At 43.8% G+C, this 26,929-nt stretch overlaps 2 protein-coding genes across 2 annotated transcripts in view; one reads left to right on the top strand and one right to left on the bottom strand.

The window, feature by feature from the left end:
* LOC143375522 (uncharacterized) overlaps window positions 1–25,816 on the top strand; it is a 464,206-nt gene extending 438,390 nt beyond the window's left edge. The window contains exon 4 of the transcript XR_013086925.1: window positions 25,532–25,816. The gene's annotated coding sequence lies outside the window, so the exon portion shown is untranslated. The remainder of the gene's footprint in view (window positions 1–25,531) is intronic.
* Window positions 1–26,929, bottom strand: part of LOC143375552 (uncharacterized) — a 295,354-nt gene that overhangs the window by 213,278 nt on the left and 55,147 nt on the right. The gene's annotated exons all lie outside the window — the stretch shown is intronic.

Genomic DNA, 26,929 nt, shown 5'->3' with positions numbered 1-26,929 from the left:
TAGATATTAAAAATAAATTTGCATCTTTTAGGTTATAAAGCCGTCAAATCTGGTAAAAGAAAAAAAATGATATTCGAAGTCAACTTTAGCGGTAAAAATTTTCAAATATTTTATATTTTATAATTTTCTCTATTTGTTGGACATTTTAATTTTTAAATCAGCAGTCAACATAGATACATGCGCTAGTGGCGCCCTCTGCGTTGAGCTTTGCATCAGCTTCCTCGGGAGGAAAGAGTCAGGGAACTCTCTTAACCAACTCTTGAATAGATTATTTTCTCAGTTAATCAATTTTTGTGTTTTCTTAAAGATATCCAACCCCAGACACAGCGAAACTCTACAATCTAGGAAGCCACCCCCAATTGAATCGATAATTTTGAAAAGGGGACAAGTCGAAATAAAAACAAGAATTTCACGACCTTAACAATTTTTAAAATCAATGAAATTCCACTGAACACAAGCTACTCAATCGATGAATAATACAGCTGAGTTTGATTGTTCTAACATTTATTGTTTGGAGGTTAAACATGTATTTCACTTCCTGTAAAATTAGTTTTTGACAAACCCTTTCGAAATTATCCATTCAATTGCGACAGTAAGTGACAGGTAGATCAGTTTCGGGAGCAGGAATTGAGATACAGTGGCGCGTGGTATAAGCGGGGCATAAAAATGAAGAGGATAGATGCCGCTTGATTAGCCATTCAAGCCACGGGGCCGTAAAAGTGTTTTCGTGAGTTGCAGAGGCGAGGAGATATACATCCGGCAGGAGATCGCATTTTACACGGTAGCATCTGTTCCAGTCAGAACGATAGGAGTTAATTAACGATCCCGCGGGTAAAAAGCAGCCCGACCCGAGTATTTCGACGAGCGACCGCAAAGCGAAACGCTGAAATATCCCGCGATACGTGGACCGCCGCGCCCGGCCGAGAATTAACGACGGCTGCCTCGGCCTCACCGTTAACACGTACGAGAGGCCGAATGAAATAGTGGCCTCCGAGTCGAATCGACGGAATTTCCTGGCTTCGTACGCGCGCCGGAATCGCGGCAACGGATCCACGCCCACTAGAAATGCCTACGCTACCGATTCCTCGCTAAATTCTCCTGAGCGTCAAGTATTTGGGTAATGTTGTTGAACGTAATTGAGTAGATATGGAAAAGTTGTTGGGAATGTTAAGTGTGGAAGCAAAAGAGAAAGAAAGGAGAAATAGGTGTCAGGATTTATTCGCTAAGAGCTCGGTTTGGCCTACACGTTAAGAGCTCGGCGCTATCTCCACCATTTCTAGTTCATTCATGAGCTGGGAAGGCGAGAGCGAGATGGAACGAGACCGAGTCAGAGGGACTAGAAGCGAGCGAGGAACGATCGCTCGAAATCGTGCCCCCTCTACGTTAAATGCTCACTGCTGGTCCGAAGCCGGAAGCTCTTAGCGAATAAATACTTTACTGAGTAACAGTGAAATTTGTAAGAGGAATTAAGAGGAAGGAGTGGGAAAGAAAGCACCCAATAGTAATGCTTCGATACTAGATCACTTGTCAAACACCGAATCTAGTTACAGCTATCCTCGTAGGATGTTGGCTGTGCAATAGTGCAATGGATGGGCCGATATGCCCACCCACTTTTCCATCTTCTGCTTGAGCATGCGGTTAGGAAATCTAACTACTACTGAGTACACCTGGTTCGTTGGAGATTGAAGGAACTAGGAAGGAAGAAGATTGAAAGGTATAATAAAGTTTGTATTACGATGCCCAAGTTTCTCTCAAGTGCAAGTATTCAGAAAAAGGGAGGGAGAGGCGGGCTCCACTATCGGAATAACCGTGAATAACCCCCTTTTCTGGCGCAACTTGAGTTAGTATGGTTTCTCGAATAAACACACTTTGACCTTCATAAGTCATAAAATGGGTTCTTTATTCTTTTAATTTTAATTTTCTTTTTTTATTCTTTTCTTTATCCGTTTAATGCGCGAAATACAGTGCTTAAGACATCCACCGGCGCGGCGTTATCTTTCGTTTCTTCGGTAGCGCCAACAGAGGCGCTGGGAACGCGCAATATGGGCACCTTAATATAAGAAAAATAACCTGTACAGCAAGTATGTACCGAAAATAGTACATCTTGCGAACTCAGAAGGCACATGACAGAAATGTCGTTGAAGTCTCCTACATACTCTATTACTACTATCTTTAGTATTCACTGAAACGTTAATACAAGTCCTTTTAAAGTACTGCACTAGGTCCTACTAGTAGTGTACAAACAATAAATAATCGAGGCACACACATAGATTCATAATAATTGAGGCACACACCTAGATTCATTTGCAATATCTTCATTTTTTTGCATGGCTCGAATATTGAAAACTTTAATATTATTACTATCATTGCCACTACTCGCATGCATACATCTGAAACACCCTATATATGAAATACAGCTTCATTCGAGGGGTCAAAATGGCAGAAATGTCCCCATAAAGCCTGTTCAGTATTCAATGTTTTTCGTCGGCGAAGTTTTCACGCGTAACGAGCACAACGCTTGCCAAAGCGACGCATAAAACACGCGTTCGACAAATCGCGAGGGCGAGCGGCGTCCAATAATATTTTCGCATCGTATTTAATTTGGATCGTCAGAGGTGCGCGCGTAAACGTTCAAATCCAACCGTGTTTGTAACGATGAGGACACGGCGGCAAACAGCCAGACCGAATAAAAACTTTGTGGGCTTCCCGTCCGTGCGCGCGTGCTCGAAACTTCCGCGGCTGTACAGGGGAGAATCAAACGAGAGATAAAAAAATATGTGTATTCAGAGAAACAGAGGAATAAATCCAACCTTAATGTCATGGCCTACCAAATCAATTTCGCGTGCATTGCAACTTAAATAATATTTCAAAATTCATCGCATGCTTCTTGACGCGATGGCGTAAAAAATATTCATAGCATTTTCTAAGTGAAATTCAAAGCCAATGTTTAGATATTTGTATAGGGTAAGTCCGGGATAGTTCGACCACTTTTTGGAGAAGAAATCGTAGGATTGTTGTTTTTCAGCTGTTAGTTGTTTTGGGCAAATTAAAGCAATGCCCAAGTAATTTAGAGTATATATAAATTATACTTTGCGACAAAATAAAATATTTATTTTCATTTTCAAAGAAAAACATTGACATTGCAACAGGCTGGTCTCTCCCAGTGGTCCAACTATCCCGGATTTACCCTATAGATTTATTCACCCACATATGCGCGTTTTTGTTCCACCTTTCTGAATATGTACATATGACATTAATTTCATTTTCAATAGGTGGCGCTATATGTCCCAGCGCCATCTATTGAAAAACGCTACAAACTTTACTTCCAACCCAATCTTATACATCCTGTGCGTTGCTCTTGCTATCTTGCCATGGAAATCTCTCTTGATTCCACGCGAGTTACAGCTCCCACCGCATTAGCGACTATTCGATACCAGTATTTGGCTTCAAGATCCATGGGCATACCTTAATAAATTACACAGTCATTACGAGCGGCGTAAATCCCCTTATTCGACGCAGTCTACGCTTTCAATTTCCTAGCAGCCGTGTCCAATGGGTGGACACTGTAAAATGATGAATTTCATCCTCTTATCGGTTAGCTTGAGCTGATTACCGGCCAACCGGTACACATCGTAAAGTGCAGGGTAAAAGCTCTGAGCCGGTCCTCATCTGTTCGCCATGATTTATTAAACATTCCACCGCGATCCACGCATCGTGCATGATAGAGTGTGTCATTCCGAAATGGAAAACTCGTTTACTGATTTTATGCGAGAAACAGTGATCAACTCCTTGCTACTTTGTATCATCATTTGGAGCTCAGTGTTATGTGTTATGGTAGTTAGAGGTTAGGTTTCAAGGTTGGCGCGCTTTCCTCACTGCGCGTTAATCAAACATCGGAACATCACGAGCGGTCACATGTGTGCCTTCTTGATTCCGCGTTGTTCCTGGTCGTCTCGTGCGCGTCCACATTGCGAATATCGTATTCTCTTCTGTTATTTTATATTATAAAATATCCACATCAAGGTATTTACATTAATAACCACGTTATGTTCCAAAATAGAGGTGTACTAGTAATAATAAGCTGCAGTTTGTCACTGAAATGTAAAGTCACTATTCATCTCATGCACTTTCGAACACAGTGTGGCAGTAGTTTTCGTAGTCGCCACTAGAGGGCGTTTTAATCCGATCACAAAGATTCTAACCTATCAACTCATTCCCACATACTTCCAATATCCCTGTGTTTAAAGTCTACAGCAGCCACTGATACGACACATACCTCATTTTCCACTTCCCTTTCTCTACGTCCCTCCACAGCTTCAATCTAACGACTCCTAACCTAAAAGAACACTTTCCTCCGGTAGAGGGGCATCAACAGTCTACTTTACAAAATCCCTCCCACACCTATCTTCCCATAACACTCACACCCACCATATTTGTTAATGACACAACATCCGCAACAGAGCTTCGAGATCGAAATCAAAATTCCACACGGGTGACCTGAAGGAGGTCCGCTAAATCCCGTTAGAGGAAAAAGTGCTGTGGAGGAGCAGTTCGCCCCCCGACTCAATTACAAGATTACTCGCCCGTTCTAATTGGCGGAATCTTCTTAGGGCCCGCGGCGATGGCCTCCGCAGCTATTTCAATTTTCCCAGGAGCTGGCCGAAGGAGGGCGAGTGCACCCGATAACCGGATGAAACTCTAACGGTGTCGGTCAGCCGGGCCTGTATACACCGCGTAAATTGCAAATTAGCTTAAGCCGGTTTTCATAGGGTTTACGCTGGCTGGCTGACTGGCTGGCCGCACAGTGCGCGGTTTGAAGTATCGCGCGCGTGCTCCGACGACGGATCGGTTGGGGAACTTGCACGTGCACCTGTGCCCGTGCGTATCAACGCGGGGGCGGCGCAGAGTGGCGAAGCAAAACAATGGAAACCGCCGTAACCGGAACAAGGATCCGCGGTAGCGCGCTATTAAACGCTCGAGCGATCTCTCCGTTTCACGGAGCTGCGCGTACGCGACATCAGATCGAGCTGATTGTCGCGGAACGAGTCGAGGGTGTGGTGGCTCCTCTGTTGCCTTTTGTACATACCACTCCTGGCTCGAGTACCACTTCTGTAACTCCTGATTGGTATTTTAGATAATATATGTTCTCTCGCAATAGATGGCGCTAGGTTCGGTCGGTTGTTGTTCAGATGAAAGGTCTCTTCTGTGGTGATGTGAATTGGGTTTCGGAAAGTATTCGGTTGGCAGATATAGCGGTAGTGAAAGTATAGTAATAGATTGGTATTATATGCAGAAAGGTAAGAAATTTGTTAATGTTTCAGTATATTAAACGCGAGTTATAAAAGTCGAGTGTGGCTCAACACTGTGGGGAAGTAAATCAGCCGCGTTTGGTAACTGTACTTACGGAACACCTATACGGGCACCTAACCTCTGTTTGCATAATACCCAAAGAGTCACAAGGTGAAGAAAAAAGGTTCAAAACCCCTGATTATATCTCGAGCTACAAAAGTATCCCATATAAAGAGGTCCTTATGTATTAATTATACCGCTTCCATTTATATACAGAAATAAACTTTAACCTCTAATCAATTCACACCCATATTCTCCTATCAGAGCATCCCTCTTCATCAAGAAAAACATTCAGAAGTACAATTCAGCTGGAATGAAACCAGTATCAAAAACTTCATTCCTACGCAAGCAATTAAACCTCGTTAAATTCACGCGCATTCTCAACGAAATATCAGTTACGGGTCCTAAATCATAAGGTAACTGCTTCCCATCCAAAAATTGAGCTGGCCTGGAATATCGAGTTCCCCGCACGAGAATGAGAGAAAAAATCTTCGTCGAGGGAAAAAGAAATATGAAACGGTAACAGGCGAAAAAAGGGTGATATACACCCCATTGGGGGAGAGGGATGGTAAACCAAACGCGATCGTTCCAATAGACATTCCTCGCAGCATTTTTCGGGAGAACGGCGGCGGCAATTTCGCTCGGGGGCTGCGCGCACGCCGGAGAGGAATCGGCTTGCTGGAGGATCGACTCGGGGCACTGTACCGCGTGCTGCAACACGTTAACCTACTTGCCACTGCGCGATCGAAACTCACTGCCTAGTGCAAACTAATTGAGAATTTTTCCAGTCGCGGCTCAGGCAAATTCGGAAGTTAGAAGCGGGCTAATTGCTGCTCAAGACTATTGCTTTGTTGTGCGGAGAATTTACGACTTTTCGGGGTAGGGTGAGGGTACATTTCAGTTGTATTGAAACTCACGAGATTGTCAAAAGCAGTAGTTCTCTTGTTGCACGATATTACAGAACTGCGACAGAGAACTCTAATGGAAAGCTCAAAATTGTAGTTTCGTTGTTTCGTAAATAGACGATGTTGAGTTGTATTCTATATAGGTCTCTCGTATTACAGGATTCTGGTTGGAAACTGAATGTAGAGGAGAAGCTGTAAATATGGACTACGCTTTTTTTTTGTCAAGGAAAATACATATTAAAAGTGAAAAACTTTTTCCCGAACAATAACAGACATTTTCAATTTTTAGCTAAAACAAAGGTGCCACCTACACCAGTTTCGCCTGGTGGTGCCAGAGGACAGTAATTGTTGCGTTTATTTCAGGTCTTGACATATCGCAGCACTTACCAGAGAAATAAGTACCTAGTCCGTATTACAACTCCGATCCACATTTACAACTTCTCCCCTAAGTAAATTATTGAAAAAAAATGCTGCAAAGCCTCGTTGGGGTAAAGGAGAACCCTTTATAATCGCCCTGAATTTCATCTTAAATAATTCCATACTTAAACGAATAGAAATGTAACTCATTAATCTTTAACTTGCTCATCTTTTATATAAACATCAAAACATGATTGAGAGTTACCTTTCCCAAAGCTATTTCCCCTGGTCTCCTTGGACTTCCCAAAAACATCCTTCCATGAACAACACATTACCTCGACTTTCCAAATTTTCCACTACCCTTCTTCCAAGAACCCCAGTTCACACTTTCCTGAATAAAAATCCCGAAACCCAGACCCTCCAACGCGTTGCCATCCGCAGCCACAATCCCAGAATGCAGCAAAAGCTGAGACCCATTACAGGGCCGGCCTTCCCTGCAATGGGGCCCGGGTGAAGGAAATATATTGGGCCCCCAAATAATTTCCCAACGGTAAAAAAGCATAACATCTTTCTACAAAAGGAAATCACTAAAAAACGGATAATAATAAATTAATAAAGAAAATAAATAAACAAATAAACATTAACATATTTAAATATATGACTTTTTTATTGTCATATCATTAATAATATTAGATTAGAAATTATGTTCTAATTTCTTATTTTCTTAATTTTAACCAAATAACAAAATTTCGTTCTCATTTTTTATTTTCTCTTTTCTTCATTTTCCTTTTTCTGGGGCTCCTGTATACCCCGGAGCCCGAAAACCTTGCACCCACTGCACCTACCTCCCTGTGGTCGGCCCTGGACGCACTCAATGTCCCTTGCTAAACACTCCAGTTCCGCGCCCAACGCACTCCGGGTTCGTTGAACCCGTGCCATACTTTCCCCCTCGGTTGGCGCTGCGATCCGAACGATTGCATAACGCGTCGTTAAAGGTGGAATGCAACCGTGGTGGCAAATAGTGGCATAAACTTTTAATTGAACGCGGAGCCAGGCGGTGGAAGACGGCAAAGGAAAGCTAACGAAAGGAAACAGGCGGGGAAATAAAAACTAAATACGAGGGAGGAGGAAGCGTGTATTTGAGACGCGTCGCCAGGGAGTGCAGCTTTCGGAATTAGCTCGCGCGTTGCGTCGACCAGCTTTCCACGTTGAAGAATGGAAAGAAAGGGGCGAAACGCATGGAAATGCGCATCGAGTAACGCCGCGGTAGGGAACAATGAAACCGCGAGGTGGCATTACTTCGAGTTGAAACGAGGATGCATACTATTAACCCGTTCCCTTATAATATCGAGCGTGACTGGTGGTACAGATTACGGAGCAAACATAAGAAAGACGTGTCTGACTCGTGGTGTGTTAATTATGGTCTACGAAGGATAGCCTTTTCAGCATAGGTATAGTGTCATTTTTAAATTTCTGTATTTGAATTAATAATAAAGCAACGAGAACTGTAATGTAAGATTGTTTTTAGATCCTAGATCATCGGTAAAGAAAGATTAAGCGTATCGCCAAATTCTCGTTTGTCCAGTTGGTCAAGCAAACCTGTGCCTAACTAAATTCGTGCCCATATTAAATAGTAATGCAAGGCCTAAAGTAGCGTGCTATTAGACGCTAAGCTTCCCTTTCGTTAGGCGCGTTGTAGAAACCCTTCTTATCAAAACCGCGAACTCATAACGATACCCTGTGTTGTGGAAGGTGCCTGGATCGAGATTCTCCCTGAGAATCTCGCGGTGTTCCTAGGTCGTCCATCGAAATCGATATACTCAGAAATTTCGGTTCCTTATAACAGTTATCCAGAATATCGGTTATTCATAACTGTCTCAAGAACCGAAACCGATATCATAACTGTTTTACACCCCTGGTCACAACACCTGACATCCAGGTGTCAGCTCGGTTCCCTCCCAATCTTCAACCCAGGCTACTGAAGTCTGTACGAATATCGGTGCCATGTGAAGGTCTTCGTTGCTGAAGGTTCAGAGGAGACCTGTCCAAGCATTTGCTCCCATGAGCAGCCGCGACTTGCTCTTCGTTCTTGAAGTCACCGAGCCAGGCTACAAACGGCCCGAAGAGCAAAAATGGTGGGGAAATATCGTGAATGTAGTCGTGCTTTGTGTAGAGACTGGAACAATCCCTTCCAACCGTAGTCACTCACACTACGCCATTATCCCCACTTTTTTACGGCTATCGCTCTTGTCCATGGTTGCCATAGCGGGATAAGGTGACGCCACAAGACCTATATACACTAATGCGACTTGTGCAAGGTCTATATGAGGATTCTCGCTCTACTACTGCCTACTACGTCACTGAGTTATAAGCCTTTGAGCTACAAGGTGTCCACTGAACTCCAGGATCTTCCCATTTCCCTTCACTCATGACACCTGTACCCCACCCTGTTCGCTTTATTTTATACGATTCCCTAGGTTCACCAATCAATCATAACTTCAATAGAATGTGTTATAGGTGACATTCCTGGTGCTTCCTGCAGGTTCCCCAATCGAAAACAACCTGCTCCCCCTCCCACGGCGGATTCACCGAGCTGTGAACGTGTAAAGTTATTCAGCGTAAACAATGGATCAAAACTGATCTTGTCGCGGCACGGGGAGCGTGCCGCTCATCCAGTCAGGGGGTTGCAACGCGATCGCGTATCCGTGCTGGATTCCGAGTGCCGAAGCTCAAAAAGCACGTGGTCGCGACAGGGGACCCGGAACGCGAGTCGCAATCGCGTTAAAGGACGGGGGCATGGGCATTCGGAGATTTCACTGTAAAAGCCGACAACAGTTGGTCGAATGGTCGCGATATATCGATTAAATGACGGCTGGTTAACAAAGCTGGAATTTCGCTGGCGACTGCCGCGCGACGCTTTTTTGCCGCGCGGTTGATGAGATTGCAGATGATCGGGCCGCGCGTCATCGTGGGTCATCGAGGGGGAAGAAGCGGAAATTTACATGTCGCGCAATATTCCATCGAGAATTCGGGATATTTCGTTTCATGTCGACGAGTATAAGCTATTCTCGTGGCAATAAATGTGATTCAATGTAGGATGAAAGTGGTTTTAGCGCTGGGAAAATCGCTTCTGAGGGTTGATAGCGGCGTTGATTCTGCGATCTTGTAATAACGAAGCGAATACTCATTGTCAGCTGAGTGTATCCTAGCCTAGTGACGACTCCAGCTATGCCTACGTAGATGAATGATATGGGTGACTCTGTAGTGAGTTGCGAATTTTACACCTTAAAAGAGCCCTTCAAAACTTGGCTATATCTATTCCAGCAACTATACAACCCAACCTAAAAAGCAAGGTCACAAGCTCAATGTGTCAGAGGCGGCAAAAAGAGGCAGTGGAGGGGATAGCGCTCAGCTTATTTCGAAACAGAAACTCCTTCCTCCTTTCAAGACACTGCAGTACTAGTAACTTAAGGCTATCAAGTCGAAAAAGACAGCAAAAATGACTATTCACCAGGAATAGCCGATCGATGCTCCAGACACCTTGGCGAGTGATGCTCACGGCTACCATCGAGGACAGGGGATGCTGTTACGGATATTCCTCGGGCCACGCCCCTCTGTCCTCTTTCCCTCCTCAGGTGGGTGTCCGAACTCGGGGGATTTACGAGGCGCACCGTTGACCCCGGAAACGAACCGATTCGTTCAAATAGTTGCCCCCAGGCCAGAGGAAGATTTGTGTGTTGGCATACTAGGCTGTGCTGGCCCGGGAGAACCGACCAAAACGCCTGCTGGATTCCCGCGTGGTAGGTGACCAACTTTACGAGAGCGATTTCAGGGGAGAGAGAGAGGCCTCGACCCAGCGTCCTCTCTCCCTCTGGTCCTTTCGAAACATCGTTAACGACGAGCACAAGGTATTTGGACGCTCGTGGCCGTGCTCATGTTAGGCTTTCGATCCAGGGTATCCGCATACGATCTACCGTACCTCGATTCGTGGGGTAGTTATCTGGCGAGCAGGAGGTGGCTGGTCGCTGTCCTCGATCCAATAATCCGCCACGGTCCACTCGTTTCCTTTCTACGTGTGCAGGGGGCAGGGAATTGTATCCGGGATGTGGAACATGGTCTCTGTGGGGCAGTGGATGACCGTGGATGGGTTCTGAGTCGGAGAAAATTCTTATTTGAATCGTAAAGGCGTTTGGGGTTAATATAACGTCGAGGTGTTACGTGCAAATTGATTTTTATAATTCTTCTTGGTTTTGGAGGAATATCTGCGCTGTTTATTTGTAAACTTTCAGTAACTTTTAAGGGACTGGTTCTTCAACGAGCAGTGTAAGAAATGAAAAGAAGACTGCATCATTCTAATCCCGCATAGTCCACACACTGTATACAATTTCCTAGTCTCCTATATCGCAAGATTAGGTTACGTCCTGACTCCCCGAATTATCTAAGCACTGCATCACCTTAGCCCCGCGTTTAACGATGACTAGATTCGAAGTTTGGCAGGCGATCTACTATCAAGGCGGTATTACTGAATAGCAAGCAACCAATGACCAATCAGGGACTCCCGTCCTCCCCGCCCTAACCTATTAACTCCTCCCACAAATCACAGCGCTGCTTGGCGAACCTAACCTCCAAACTGCAACGCAATAATTCACCGAGCATTTGATAAAAATTCCTACTGTTGGGCAATTACACGTTGAACGATCGCAAGGCATTAATCTCGTTCGACGGTAATCGAGAAGCCCGTGTAATTATTACCACCCTCCCGAGTACGTTCCCCCCTATCCGCAACTTTTCCCTGACATGGCCTCGTAAAAGAAAGTTCCTAGGTGGCGTCTCGCGTATTTCATACCGTGTATCCAGCGACGACTAGCGCCGCGGAACGACCGACAAGAAAAACGGGGCTGCGAGCCAGCCGAGTCGCCATATTAAAAGCCCGTTATTTACGGTAAACCGGGTTAGAAATAATCTCCTCGTCGAGTGTGGCAGGTATATCGATACCGTCGGAACGCCCCGTTGCGAGACCTCGGCACGAATGAAACGCGAGCAACGTTGAGGTAAAGAGCCTCGAATCCACGACAGCTGATAAAATTAACGAACCTCTCGTTTCCTCGTGTCCCCCGGTCGTAAACTCTTCGAAAGGGGCGGCTGGGGCGATTTCTATATCACCCCGGATCTGGGGGCAAGTGTACTGAGGATACCTGGGTGAGATACGTTACATGAACGAGGGGAAGAAATGAAGCTTTTGTTGGTTTAACATCACCTGTAATTTTCTGTTGAGGAGAATGGGGGTTTCGGGATTGTAAAAGGGTGGTGGGTTGGATAAGGGTGGTAAGGTTGAATCGTTTAGGAGGGAGATAATGTATGGATGAAGGATTGTGAAGTTTTAGAGAATTTGGCGAACGTGTGTGGTAATAGAGCAGTGTGTAGAATTGTTACTGTCTTATTTTGCAGGCAGCTTATGCTTCTACAGCCCTTATGCAAGACCCTTTGGTTGTAATACTACTAAACATATCTTCTGTGTTATATTAACCTCAAAGGGTCTTTGACGTTGCAGAAAAGGGAGGTTCGATATCTCAGGTTTACCAGAGTGTAGTAAACACGTGGAAGCTTTAGCAGTATCTAAACTTCATGCATCGGAACGCACGAAATACTGCTTTATATTAAATTTGTAGGCGAAAAAAGATCTTTTCTTGGGCGATGGGATTCGAACCCAAGATCTTCGGGGATCCTCCGCATTACTGGCCAGCCGCGTTACCGATTCCCCCAACGCCAACTCCCGAGCTAACTCTTTCCCGAACTCTGCTTACCGGGACGCCACCTATTTGCCAATCGCACCATAAGCTATTCCCAAACTGCCTACACAATTAAACAAATGCTGACTTGCATTCTGCCCTGGTATATTCATCTTCCCATCTGCCACTTGCGTTATATCTTTTTCAGCAAAGGGTTCCTGCGTTCTAGTAAACAGAATATTGTTGGAAATATTATATACGAAAGTAGATAGACCACTATAATGAGCAAACAGTGCAAAATTTCCGTTAATAATTCCCCAATTATGAGCATACAAATGTTTATGAATTCCGACTGTGTCTGAAACTTCTACTTGCCAGAAATTCCCTCCGGTCGATAGTTGCTATCACGAGTTATCACGCTAACCCACGACCAATTTGACTATCGTGCAACTTTTCCTCTTAGCTTCGAGTAATTAACGGTGCGAGCTTTTCCGCGTGATTTTGCGTTGACCTGGCCCCATTCACAGTTTGTTTGCATTAAAGGCTAACGTCAGATATAACCAAAGTTTCTTGGTCCCCCAAATCGCTGCTTAGGTTAGGAACCAATGAATTGTTCCTTGGTTTGCCAGTATTAAAGGGGTTTGGACGCAATATCCAGGGTGCCATTTTGACTTGTAATTTCCGTGATGCGAATAGGAGAATGGTTGAATTGATCCTCAGTTCTGTCTCTTAACTATTTTCGGTGTATCAAATTCACTTATAATTATTTCGAACAGTCAGGAACTCTCTAATCTACGATATTTTTGATAACTGAACCTGGTGACGAAAGAGGAGGGCAATTCTGCCAGGGTAAAGGGACGTTTCGTGATAATAACAAGTGTTTTGACTTACTATGAAAGCTCAATGTCTAAGTTAATCTTACATGAATATTAAATGGCGAGAAGAAAGAAATGCAGCTGCAATTAAATTACTAAGAAATGAGCTATAAATTTAAATTAATATGAGCATAGAATCCCAGGCCCTATATAGTTACCTTGTAAATATAATTCCTCGCTACTAAAAGCACAAACTAACAACAAATATACTTGGAAAACTAAGTAAAATAAAAAAATAAATCTGAACTTTTTATTTTTCTAAATTTCTCTGAAAATCTTATATTTTTCTCAAGGTTTCACAAAAATACTATATATCCCCCCAAAAAGGTGGCATACCCAATTACATTCCTTCAATCAGCAATCAATTCTCGTCCCTTCCACCCAGCATCATCAAATGGCACCCCTACTCGATCCCATTTACCCACCTCTACCAGAAATAGGGAAGACCGAGGACGAAGGGAAAGGAACTCGAAAAGCAGATGCACGTTTTACACGCCCGTGGAATCCGAAATGAGCTTTCGCGGACATTTTTCTCCCCCGTTCGGCGATAAGCTGTCGCAAGCTTGTGACGAGAATCGCAGGCCCCAGAGGCTAATTCGAATCTCTTATCGAGCTTAATTCAGAGCTGCCACCGTTGCCCCTCGCCGTTAAAAAACCACGCGATGCAACATTGCCAAAGGTTTACGGCCACGCTTACACCCCTGGCGCCCTTAATCGGCCCTTTTTCTTCCGGGAGCCGCAGCTTGCGAAGCGATAAGCGGCAACGCAATTCGAAGCAGCGCGGCATCGGAAAGCACGTTTGCGGCCGCTGTATCTTCGAAAGAAAGCACAGCGGAATTTTTTCCGCATCCCCGGGATACCCGCTGCGCGTCGTTAGCGCCATTTTTATTACAAACTTTCCTCTTTAGCTGCTCCTCCACCTTCCTTCTTCTTTTTTTTTTTTTTTTGCAACGACGGAAATGGGTACGCGCAGTCTTATCGAGCACCGTTGCGCTCTTATGGGACGCCACAGTAGAAACAGAGGGCGCTCGTTGAGGGCCATAATGGCGCGATGGGTGAAGTGTGTTTTTGATATGCAAAATAGTGCAGTATAGCTAGGTAACTTCTGCTATTTTCAGGCTCTGTTGAGGTTTATTGCCTTGGATGGTTGAAACATGCTGCGATCTTCCTTTTAGGCAGTCTTTAAGGTCTTAGGTAAGAATTGGGTGAAGTGAAGGGGTTGATTGACAGCCGATAGACGTGACATTAATTGGGGAGTTAAATGATAAACGATGTGAGTGCCAAAAGTGAAATTTTCTAGTATTTTTATTTTCGACCATAGTAACGTTGGTATTGGCGACCTCAGCTCTATCTTGCGGCGGCTCTTGAAACTGAAATGAATTATTCTGGCACTCCCAGTGTTTACCATTTCAACTCGTGAGTTTTTAGGGAGATTTCTTTCGAGTTCGTGAGAAGGTTTCGTGGAGGGGGAATAAAAGTGATACGAGTAATTTAATAAAGCTAATGTGCCTCCGTAATTAAATGCTGGGAATTAACTTTTGAGTTGGTTTTTAAACTTCTGCCGGAACTGAGATATTCCGTGGCGCTATTTAACGCGTTAATAATTCAGTTTTCATGTTCCCATTAGACTGTCACCATTTCTGCTATCTGTTTCGTTCATTCTCTTCCACTCCTTCATATCGCGGAACACTTTCATTTATCAGGCAATCCGCCACGATAATTCAGGTCAGACGATCGAGACATCGTTGCATTTATCTTCGCGTTGGATCAATCAGTTTACTTCATCGGCCATCGTTAGTCTCACTTTAGCTTACCTCGTGAATTTAGAAATAATGAAGCAGACCTCCGGGGGGGATACTTCATCGATTACGTCTGGCGAGAATGAATGAAATCGCGAATGAGTATCGACGTGAATAGGTTTCCGGTTGCGCCTATCGCGCTTCAAAACTCGTCTATTTACTTATTTGAGGAATACACCCAGCGATGCACGAGAAATTGTACAGTATTTAAGAATGTGGATAACGAACGAAGCTGCTCACTATGTTCTTACATAGCTGTGACAAGATGGCGCTTGGAAACCGACATGCAAAGCTGAAAGATTTATAATATTTCCAAGATCTACTCTGCTACTTGTGTCATGGCTGTGGAAGCTTCGAGAAAATGAGCGTCATTGAGGAGTTTGGATGGTTGAGAGGCAATTGTCAGTGTGTGGGGGTAATTAGAAATGCCTAATATGTGGTAATATTATATTTTCAGTTAATTGTTAAAGAGTGTTGAACGAAGAATGGTACACCTAGTTTCCAGAGTCTGTATAAGTAATATTCTAAAGTTACTATTGGGTAGTTAAGAGGTTATGCCTAAAGTTGAAATCCTGATTTTTGCACGAAAAAAACACGCGAAAAAATCAGGATTTCAAATTTAAATAGCTGCCATGTTGTTTTAACTTAATATTTCGGGAAATTCTCTCCGTCAACCTGAGGATACATTAATATACTAACGAAATCTTTTTTGTTCTTTGATTTTAGATAATCTGGTTCCGAATGGCAATGCTCACCGCAAAACCAATTTTTTAAAAATGCTTCTCGGATGTCGCTTGTTATTTTATTATAAACTTAAATATTTTTCTACGAAAAAATTACCAAATATTCTTTAAATGTTGCTCTTTTAAGCGCAAAAAGTTCTGTAAAAATATACGCTTCCGCTTCTTCAAAAAAAATTCACAAGTATTCGCCTCTTTTCGACCGCCTGACTAGGCATAACCCCTTAATATATGTATCTTTTTCATGAAAACCACCAATCAACATTTAATCCTTCTCATGAAAACCATTCATTCAACATTTAATCCTTTTCATGAAAACCGCCCCTTGAATACTTAATCCGTCTCGTGAAAAACACCATTCAATGTTTAATCCTTTTCATGAAAACCACCATTCAACATTTAATCCTTTTCGTAAAACCACCTTTCAACATTTAATCCTTTCGTGAAAACCACCTATTGATATTAAACCACCCTTTAACGTTCAAACCTTTTCATGAAAAACCGCGCGTTAACATTTAACCCTTTTCATCAAAACCATCCCTTAACTATTACCCAAAGATCAAGTTTGCCAGTAAATTCACTCGGTAATTGGTGCGCAGACGAAAGCCAGGCAGGAAATTAACGCAAGTCTTCGAAGACCGCGCGATAACGTCCGCAACTAGACTAATCGCGCTAAATAATTACGTGACCGCCAGACAATTATATCCAAGACCGCGGAGCTACGCCAGTCACGCGACCCTGCGGACGGAAGTTCGCGTTTTCGGCTTTAATACAGCACTGGAAATATTTACTGCATCACTCTCAAATACACGTAGTACCCACAACTTCCATAGCAATATGCTTGATAAAATGATTCGTATTAACTTCTTTAGCCAAGATACCGAGCTACAAACTTTTGCATATTTCCCTGTTACTAATGATAAGAGAGCTACAAGTGATATCGTGTTTATTCGAGTAACGCAATAAACCTTTCCAAGTACCGCACCTCTGCTGCAAGGGATCCCCCCATGGCTCGATACTTTTGCGGGCCCCGAACCGCCGCAGGAAGCTCGTCTTCGACCGGACGCGATCCCCTCGACCGTAATAACTCGAGCCTCGCGATTCCCGCGGCTATCTGTAACTTCTCTTAATAGCCGCGACGGAGGTTGCCTTCGCGGAAAGAAACTCGATTCAGTTCCGAGCGCTCTTTGATCGCTGCGAACCTTTTGGACCGTGCATCGATGCGGTATGCGCGATACGTACATACACCGTGCCACTAAGAATCTCCTGCCATGGAATACTACGTTAAACCGAACGACTACCGCAGCCGCCACCGAAGAATTCCTGACAACCGCAGTATTCTGATGCTGACCCTCGACCCCATCGAGCAAAGTGCTTCTGCAGGCCCGAAGGGCAGTAAGTTTGAGGCATAGGTCTGTCTGTTAGCGTTAAGGCGCGATTGCATGGCTCGACGAGGTTCGTAGGCAGGGTTGCCATAAGTAGAGGTTTAATGGCGGCGTAGAGCTACATGACTTAATAAGCAGTAGGACAGGCCTGCTCTTTAGGGTGCAAATACCTCCTCAAGTTATGGGACCCGGGCAACAGCCGAGCGTGGGACCGTTACGTTGCTAACCACAGCATCGGCTGCGGGAGAACTGCAAGACTGTGTGTGCGTTAGGGTGGTCCTTAGCTATTAGGGTAAAAAAAATTTTGAGAGTTTTTTTATCTTACCCGCCTAAAATATGAGGTTTGGTGGGGAAATGATAAGTGTAAAGTTTCAAAGTGATTGGACAACGGGAACCAGGACTTGAGAAGGTATTTGCACCCTAAAGGGCAGGCCTACAGTAGGAGAAGGGGACACCTACAGCAACAACGGTATATTTGTGGTGGTGACGTCATGCCAACCGACACCAACGCCATGGACGTTTTGGCGACGCCTAAAGGTGGGTATCCACTTGTATGAAATAATTATTAATATAATACATACACGTGAATAAAAATTCTTCAAGTCTTTATAATTAATTCCACCTGGAATACTGAAATGAACCACTGTGCGCCGCGTGGCTCGGGGAGTACGGCCTGAAACTTGCAGAGCCACGCGCCGTGGGATCGCACCTTTAGAAAACTTTTAAGGCGGTTTCAGGGCGCTCTGGGTTTGCGAAGCGGTGAGTTTAATGTCGACCAATCCAGTTGAAAGTGCAGTTCAGGGTAATAATTTTGAAGCTTGTTTTGTTAGAAGTGAGTAGTAGTTGAAGTAAGAGGTGTAATTTGTGCTGATCTAAAGACTCGACCTAAACCTTGAAACGAGGATGTGGTATATACCTGACCAAAAAATGGGGAAGAGGACAATGTCTTTTGGTGAGAAGATTGCGAGGGACAAGTTTCTTTGCTAGGGCTATATTTCTAGCGCCCCATATAGACACAGCGACTAGTTCAGTAGTAGCCTGAGGACAGTAACCAAAGCTTCCTCGCTTCCAACGTCGTTCCACCTCATTTCGAGTATTCAGGTAATCTCGGGGAGATGAATTTGGCCCAGTAATCCTTTCATTTGTCCTCATTATCTTTTTTAACCCCATTTCACCACCCTTCGTGCCGTGCGCTGGGGTGCCGTGTCGTTGCTCTGTATTGATAGCGGGGTGTCTCGAAATTTGTGGAACAGTCATCCTCACAATCCAGAAACATTCTGTCACCACATATTTCTGAAATAGTCACCCCCAAAATCCAGCAACATCCCACCACTATTTCTCAGATAGTCACCCCCAAAATCCAAAAACATCGTACCCCTATTTTTAAAACAGTCGCTTCGCAAAATCTATGAACTTCCTACCACCATTTCTAGGGGTGAAACCGTCACCCTCAAACTCTAAGAACTCCCTACCATTATTTTCAAAGTAGCCACCCCCCAAAACCCAAGAACATCCCGCCGCTATTTCTCCAATAATCACCCCGAAAATCCACGAATACGCTACCAATCAGTCCCAGCGCTCCCCCTGACGCAGACTGTTCGTGTTCGAGTGGAGGGGCCAAAGAATGAGAGGCGAAGAGACGCGCGAGTCGCGCCGAAGAAAAGAGGCGATGAAAGAGGCGGGAGCGAAGTCGGGGGACAAAGTAGTCGGATGATAGCGGTTCGACGGGGCGATCAGGAAAAAAACGCCAGCGGGGTACGCGACGAAAGAGCAAGCTAGGCACCCGGGGGAATACATCACCGAGCAATCTCAGCAGAGCCAGGGACAGCCGGAAATGAGGACGGACGATTCTTTAATGCCTCGAGCACGGCTGCTCGTGGTCTAATAAGTTCGGGAAAAGATTTATCGTAAGACTGTGGCCACCTCAATCTGAGCAGCTACGTACTCAGTGGCCATTTGCAACTCACAACACCAATCGTCAAACGCAGAGGATTTTGAAAAAAATTCAGTTCAGGGAAGATTATAATTAAAGAAAAATCCTCCCTTGGTAAAGCTACTTACTTTATCTACTTTCAAACATACTTTTTCACACAGAACGCCATTTACCGCTACGCTCTAACGACTTCAATCTGAGCAGCTATACACCCAGTGACTATTTGCAACTAACGTGACGATTCGCCAAACACGGATCATTTTGAGAAATTTTAAAAACAGGTAGGGAGATAATTGAACAGAAATCCTCCCTTGAAAGCACTATTTACTTTCAAGCTCACTTTCCTCGGAACCCTTTCCCCAGAATTCCATTTCCTATTAAATCCCAGGATAACATTCCAAACTATGGAAGACCCTCTGCAGATAGCAGTTAGGTGATCGAAACTCCAAGTACCAGCGTTATCCCGGCACTAGTATCCCGGAATATTGACCCTAACGCAGAGACAAGGCAACGAACGCATAACAAACGAATAATATCCGAACAATTGAATTAGACTGCGTAATCTCGGGCCCGCCTCGGGAGACTGGCATCAACTTGGCTGGCCGGAAGCCAGGCCATCGAAAGCAGTCCAAGAGCCTCCGCCCCGATGCGTGGCAAGTTCCAGCGAGACCAACCGACTTGCCAAAAATCGTGATACGCGCCGCAACTCGCGATGGAAAAATTATTTTCCCACTGCCCGGGCTCGTTTATCTCGGGGACCATGTTTCTCACGACGCGACAAGAGGCGTCCGACTCTAGATCATCGCTCTTCAGCGGTGACTGGCTTTATCTGCCGCGATAGAAGCGCCATCTCTCCCCTAAGAATGTGCTGGGATCTTTAGAGAATGAATAGCTGGATTATATAGGAACTGTGGGGCATTTGAAGGGGCGATGACGAAGACGAGAGTGTTCGGATTTGGGGGTTGAAATGAAGGAAGTTCGAGGGGGTTAATGATGGAGCTTTGGGCCCTCAATCGCTTCCTTAAGATTACTCCCCCACTCTCCATTAACCCTAGGATGGGGGAAGGTTAGGTGATGAGTTCGGATTTACTATACTACTATAAGGGATTTAAACGACGTTGTTTTTCTTAGAGCAGTAGTATTTTTTTTTAATTTCTCAGGTTTTTTCTGCTTTTATTGTACTTGGTAACTTGGGTCCAGAAAGATCCAGCACTGATGGTTAAAGGTTAAGGGGGTTTTTTAATAATGCTTTTCTAGAAAAGATATATTGTTTGCCATTCAAACGTGTACGATATTAAAGTACATTTATTGAACTTTTTTGGTTTGTAATAAACCGCCTAAACTACGAATATTGAGTTTGAAGAATAAATTTCAAAATGGCGGTGGTTTAAAGCAAAGTAATGCGAATTTTGCCAAATTTTTACCCTCTCAACTCCTCAAGAAAAATAGAAAATGTCATTGAAGGTGAGTAGTCGTAGTTCAGACGAAAACTATGTCTTTTACCTATATGTCCCCAGTTTCTAGGCAATCGCGTAGTTACTTCTTTCTAAACTGTGGCAGCAGTTTACGAAAACAACGTTTTAAGAAAAACGGGTTCAAAGTTTGCTTGAGCCGATTAGATAACCCTGTACCTACCACTGATCTGTAACTCAGGTAATTTCAGGTTTCCACCAAAAAGACTTCGGTGAGACATTTCTAGGATCATAAGGATAAAGTAAAGCAAAAAAGGATTTTTTGTGCCGTCTAAAGTAGAAAACCCCCTTAAAGAAAATAGAAACGTGGCAGCTTTCCTGCAAAAACGACCATGGAAACTGTTGTTCGTTCGTTTGCGCGACCAACCACCGCGTGTCACCCCCTACGGTTACACGCGTTCCGCGTTTCCCAGCTTCCACTGTCCTGGAAGTTGGGTCGACAAGATTATTGTTTCAACGATCGGGTTGAACTAAATCGCAGAGTATGATGAATCGACGTCCCGCGGGGCCATTTCAGCCCGCGGTCGGCCTCTTTCGCCGCGACTCCGTTCCATTGGGAAAATGGCTTTCGTTTCGAGGGGTCACTCGAAACGGGAGCAACAGTTAAATTCATCCTTCGCCCGTCATTACGCTTCGCCGACGGCCCTAGTTGTCGAAAATTTGTACAGGGCGAGGTGGAATTTGTGCCGCGAGGACATGTGGAACAACTGCTGAAAATTTTGCGAGGGTTTCCTCTGTTGGAATAATTCGAGAAATAATGTGATATTTTATCCAGTGTGCACTTAAGTGCGAGGAACATCAACCACCTATTGCACGTCAATTTTTATGAAACTACAGTAGCTATATAAAATATTAGGCACATATTTTTTTTAGTAACGGAAATTCGTGTGTAGGGGGTGAAATTATCCTTCCAAGTTGGAGTTTTTTCTTAATCTTCAAGAGATGTAACATAAATGCCATTAATCAGTTTTTCTATTGAGGTAATTCGTTAAAAGAAAATAATTACTAAATAAACCTATAATTTTCATGCGTCCAAGGTGACACCGCCCCTTAAGGGGTTAGGCCAACTTGGACGGAGCAAAAGTGTAGTCATTTTCGGAATTTTTTTTTAGGAAGATAATGAAATAAACAGAAAATTTAAGATGAAGCCTGTTATTGTACAACTCTCGCCTGGAAATATAATTTTTTTCCCCAAACTAAATCTAGAGAAGTACGTAGCGGTTTTGCGATATCTTGAATATATTCTTTGCTATTGACACTTTTATAAAAAAAAATATGCACTTTTTCTCCCCATGGTCACCATTTCGAGACGGATTAATGTTTCTGGATTTCCCTACGTACTTCTCTAGTTTTAGGCATTCAGAAAATAAAACTTTTTGATTTTTTGTTCTAGGTCAAACGGTATAGCCGTGAGATTGAACATTGTAAAAAACGTCGCTCTTCAAGATCTTGCGTATCACGGCTCTACCGCCGCCATTTTGTAGGGAAAAAATACGATTTTTTCCGGCGAGAGTTGTACAATAACAGGCTTCATATTAAATTTTCTGCTTATTTCATTATCTTCCTAAAAAAAAATGCCGAAAATGACTGCAATTTTGCTCCGTCCATGGTAGCCTAACCCCTTAACGCTGACTGGTTAGAATCTGACACATCACCGTGCGCAGCGCCGCCACACACGAGGCTCGCGTACTATTGTCGGTAGATCTAACAGAACGCATAACCTATAAAACTCGAAGATCATTTTTCTGGAGAAAATAAAGCGAAGGCGGTAAAGAAAAAATATACTCCAAAATTTCCATATATCTTTCCAACAGAAATCACCCCTACTTCCCCCCTGACCACTCCCTTGCACCACCCCATTTTCCTCGAAGAAGTTTCATCCATTGGACGGTCCGATCTCGATGCAGCACGGCCCGCGTTACGAGCACGCTAATAGAATATCGATGCTGTATCAAAGCGGGAGGAAACGTATGGATTTGATAAGGTAACCTTTAATTGGATATCTGTCTTGCAGCGAGCGCGACCGTGTACCCAAGCGTATCCCGTTCCCAATGGACTCGACCGTCCTGTGGGATACCGATATCCTAGGAACTCGAATATTCCCCTCACTGAGATTATTTTATGCTACAACGCTGCAATGTGCAGGGTCGCCTAGGAATGCGATCGAGGAGTTTCGGGACAAGCAGCCGTAAATAGAGATGGCCCCGTTGGTCAATTGGCGGCTCGAAAGGGAGAACAGAGGAGTGATGGATGAAAAGTCAGTCTCGCTGGGAATGCTGGCAATCTACATTATTCGATGAAGATAGCGGGTTGTACAGTTTGATCTGGGATATTTACTTATCCCGTCGATATTCTTGTATGCTCGGTTATCGATTCTGACCGAGTGATTCCGGCGTACCGGCGCTCCGCGCTGCGAACATCTAGAGTTTGCAGTGGAATAAAAGGTAAACGTATAGAATATTCTTCTGGGAAGCAGAAGCTGAAACCTCGCCTGCGAAATACGTGCATTTTTCGTTTGCTCTGTTTCTAGAGGGCTTCGCTCCTATTTCGAATTATATTTCAATTCGATTATTCGGGCAGATGGCTTTGTATTTGCAGTCAAAGTAAAAGTCTCTTTTTTCTACTAAAACCTCCCTAGTCTTCCGCTGCTGTTGCACCACTTCCTCCTAACCTCAAATTCAGTCATTCTCTGAGAGGCTTCCAAAAGTAAATATATGTATAGTACTAAGGTGACCATTTTTTTCTTGGAGTTTCTGGGGACATGAAATATTTTTTTTAGGGACCACCTCTACTCCTCGTGGACTTGGATAGACTGTTAATAATAATAATAATAATAATAATAAATTAATAATAATAACTGTTGCCAAATCAGTAGAATTTTAATAGGAAACTCGCGGCTTCGCTTTCATATCGATTAGGCTTTGTAACTTTATAGAAAAAGTTCAGAATCGGGGATGAATGGTCCCCTTAGTTAAAACACTAGCTACCCTTTAGCTTCCCATCGCATTAATCACCCCCATTGTTTAATACCCATCTCCACGTCGAAATCACCCGCCCCAGAAGCCCTGGGCAGAGCAGCCTAGGCAGAATGCATCATCCACTGGCGAATAAATCAACTTTCGATTATTTTCGCGTAGCATTCCCACGCCTGCCAATTACAGAAATGATCCGAGCCCTGGCGACAGGCGAATGGGATGGACCGGGCCCGTGTAACCGAGACTCGTCGCTCCGACTAATGAAAAGCGGCCCTTTGTCGAGTCGCCGGCGGAGCAACGGGCTATTAGAAGATCACCGTGAACCCGATAGATCACGGTAATGAGGACTACGCGCATCGACCGTTGCAATCCCACTGATCATAAGCGAGTCGGCTCGCAGAAGGCGCGCGCGCGTGCCTAACTAACCTCTGGCTGCGTCATTTGCATGATGGAGCAAAGTAATCTGGCCACTTCTTTCGCCAGCCGGCTCCACGTTGCTGGGGATATTGTCCTGTTGTATTCTTTGCACTGATGTCGATCGAACGATCCACAAACACCGCGAAATACGACGCCGAATTGCCTGCGAGGGAATCCGGCCGACCTTGTTCGCGGATTCGAGGAGAGCAGTGAGGAGGGTTGCAATGGGAATCATGGAAACATGTGGCTTCGAACTTCGAGTTCAACTTGAACGTTACGGGCATTGTTCTTCGGGGAAGATCCTCGGTGGGGCTTGGTATACAAGGTGTTCACTTTAACGGGCTACATAATTTGTTAGGCGTTTAACATAATGGTAACAAGTGTTGTTAAGTGAAATTTATCTGTGTTGCATGGGCAATGTAAAATGACAGCGCCTACCCTTTTTCATGGCAAAATTAAGGTCGTTTTGAGTTTTTTAAGTGGAACCATGAGATTTTTCAAACAGGCGATCTAAAAAATGCGGTTTTAACAGCATTTTGTTTTGCAGGCGTTGTTGCCAGTGCAGTCATAACTTTTAGCTCCTGATACTATTCGAAATGCCTCCTAACGAAGACATGATTAATTTTCCATTTAATTTTAAGGGGTAATGGCACAGTAGAGCTCGGAAAGACAGCCTGGTTTTGAGAATTTATTTATGCGAATATAGTGAATGGAATACACATTCTGTTTGAAGGGCTTTACTGTACATACCTTGAAGTAGATACCTTGAATAAGAAGGATCGACATAAAAAAAATATTTTCTGCAAGTTTAAAGATGCCTTCTTATATCCGAAACGAGTTTAATCCAATATGACGAACAGTTTTTCAAACAAAATTCTTAAATATAAGTTACTTTTCAGGCTGTTAGACGAAAATCTCTCCTTAAAGATAAAATCATAAAAAAAAAAACAGAACATTAGATTCTGAGTCCTGCAGAACTAATATGTAATTGAATAAAAATTTAATTTCTCAATTTATGAAAGAAATGATACAGAAATAACCAGCCTATTGTTTATCAACACCTTGCATTTTATAAACAGCATTAAATAAAGTATCAAATAAACAGTTTGCAAATGCTTTTCACAGCAATATGGTTAAAATATTAATAAAAGAAAAATTAAGTAAACGAAAAATATGTTAAATTATCCATCATTAAGAGGGGCTAATTTTTCCCCATTTTTCGGTGCAAATTGCATTCCGATATTTTTTATAGATCAAATGTTATACGAAAAAGACCCCAAATTCTTCAATCCGGGCCATTAACGCGTCAGCGTGGTCTAATACCGCAGCTGGACCGTCGCGAAGGTAGATATTTCCACGCGGAACGGTAGCGGTGCGATCGCACTCTTAAAATGGCAACCGCTTTCTTTCCCGTCTGCTACGTCAAATCCTCTGGCGAAAGCCAAAAGCACCCTGCGCTCTCTACTGGCATCTAAGAGACAGTACACTGTCATCATCAGCTCATAGATGGCGAAAGTTTCCATTTCGCTGTTGCCATTTTACCTGTTCGCGCGAGCGTGGGTTGTAAGATTAAATGATGACCCTGTAAGCTAGAGACCCCGCTTCTCGACTTACAAGGGAACACCGCGAACCCGGACTCACCGATTGGAACGCAACTTTGTGGGTTTTTAGAGTGATTCAAAACAAGAACAACAGTGTCTTTCATTTGGGCCCTATCGCCCTTTAAGGGGGTAAAAACTAACCTCAAAGTCAAATTGGCACTTCCACTTTTTCGCGAATAACTCTCAAAGCACAACAGACAGAAAAAAATGTTTCAAACAAAAGTTTAATGGTGCAATAAGCGCTACAAACTTGCGTTAACAAAATTTTGAAAACAGTTTTTTTCGTCAGTTATACATTTTTTTTTAACTCTTTTCAACATTTTGTTAACGGAAATTTGTAGCGCTTATTGCACCATAAAACTTTTGTTTGAAACATTTTTTTCTGTCTGTTGTACTTTGAGAGTTATACGCGAAAAAGTGGAAGTGCCAATTTGACTTTGAGGTTAGACTCGCATGTGCCAGCAATTACATCACACGTTTCATAACCTCACTTTATGTATCGCATTCCGCCCTGTTGTTCCTCCACTTCAAGTTCCACCGTTTTATCAACTGTACGTACCAATAACTCGCACCAGTTTCTCAATCCGGCTCGATAACGTTCCCAGCGCGGCCGTTTCGTCGATTTCGCTTTTATTACAGGGAATTCGGGGCAGGCGACGCTACGGAAAAACTTCTCGCGCGGCAACGTTAAAATTTCAAAGCCCCGGCGCGCATGCACCTCGTAAAGCGTAAAGTTTTAACAATAAATTCAACGGCTGCCCCCTCGCGACTAACACCTTTCAGGACTAACACGCCGTGACGGAATTTCATTTGCTGGAGGCTCGTTCGCCGTTCCACCACGCCGTGATCGCGGAGCGAACAACGCGACGACGATGCCTATTTGTTTAACAGCTTTAATTGTCCTCGCTCATTATCCACGCAATTAGATCGAGGGAGATTTTAATCCACCTCCACTATTCCCTCTCTTTCTTCTCCCGTGGAAGAAAGTTATTATTATGGCCGGGTATGCCTGCACCTCGCCTTTTAACAAAACAATATAAATGTTCTGTATAATGTGGAAATAATGCAGCGCAATAAAGACGAGGGAAATAAGATTTTCCATTTTCTCTTCCCTTTGGCTCTCACTTCCTTTCCCCCTCTCCTACTACTTCCCTACCCACCTTGATCCACCAATAAGAAGGCGTGAAGGTGATGTTCCGGTCTAGAGCTCATAAAAATAATTAATCTTTAGGAATTAATTAAAGGAAAACTACTACATATAATTTAATGGGACTTACTGCGTTGTGTTAAGGATGTCTTAAATTATAGAAATATCGCAAAATGTAATAAAAATATCTAGTTTTAGACCGGAACATCCCTTTAAATAATGTTCCCACATGGGAGTGGGGGGAG

This window comes from Andrena cerasifolii, chromosome 1 (genome assembly GCF_050908995.1).
Source record: "Andrena cerasifolii isolate SP2316 chromosome 1, iyAndCera1_principal, whole genome shotgun sequence".
Lineage (NCBI taxonomy): Eukaryota > Metazoa > Arthropoda > Insecta > Hymenoptera > Andrenidae > Andrena > Andrena cerasifolii.
This window is presented reverse-complemented; position numbering and strand designations above follow the sequence as displayed.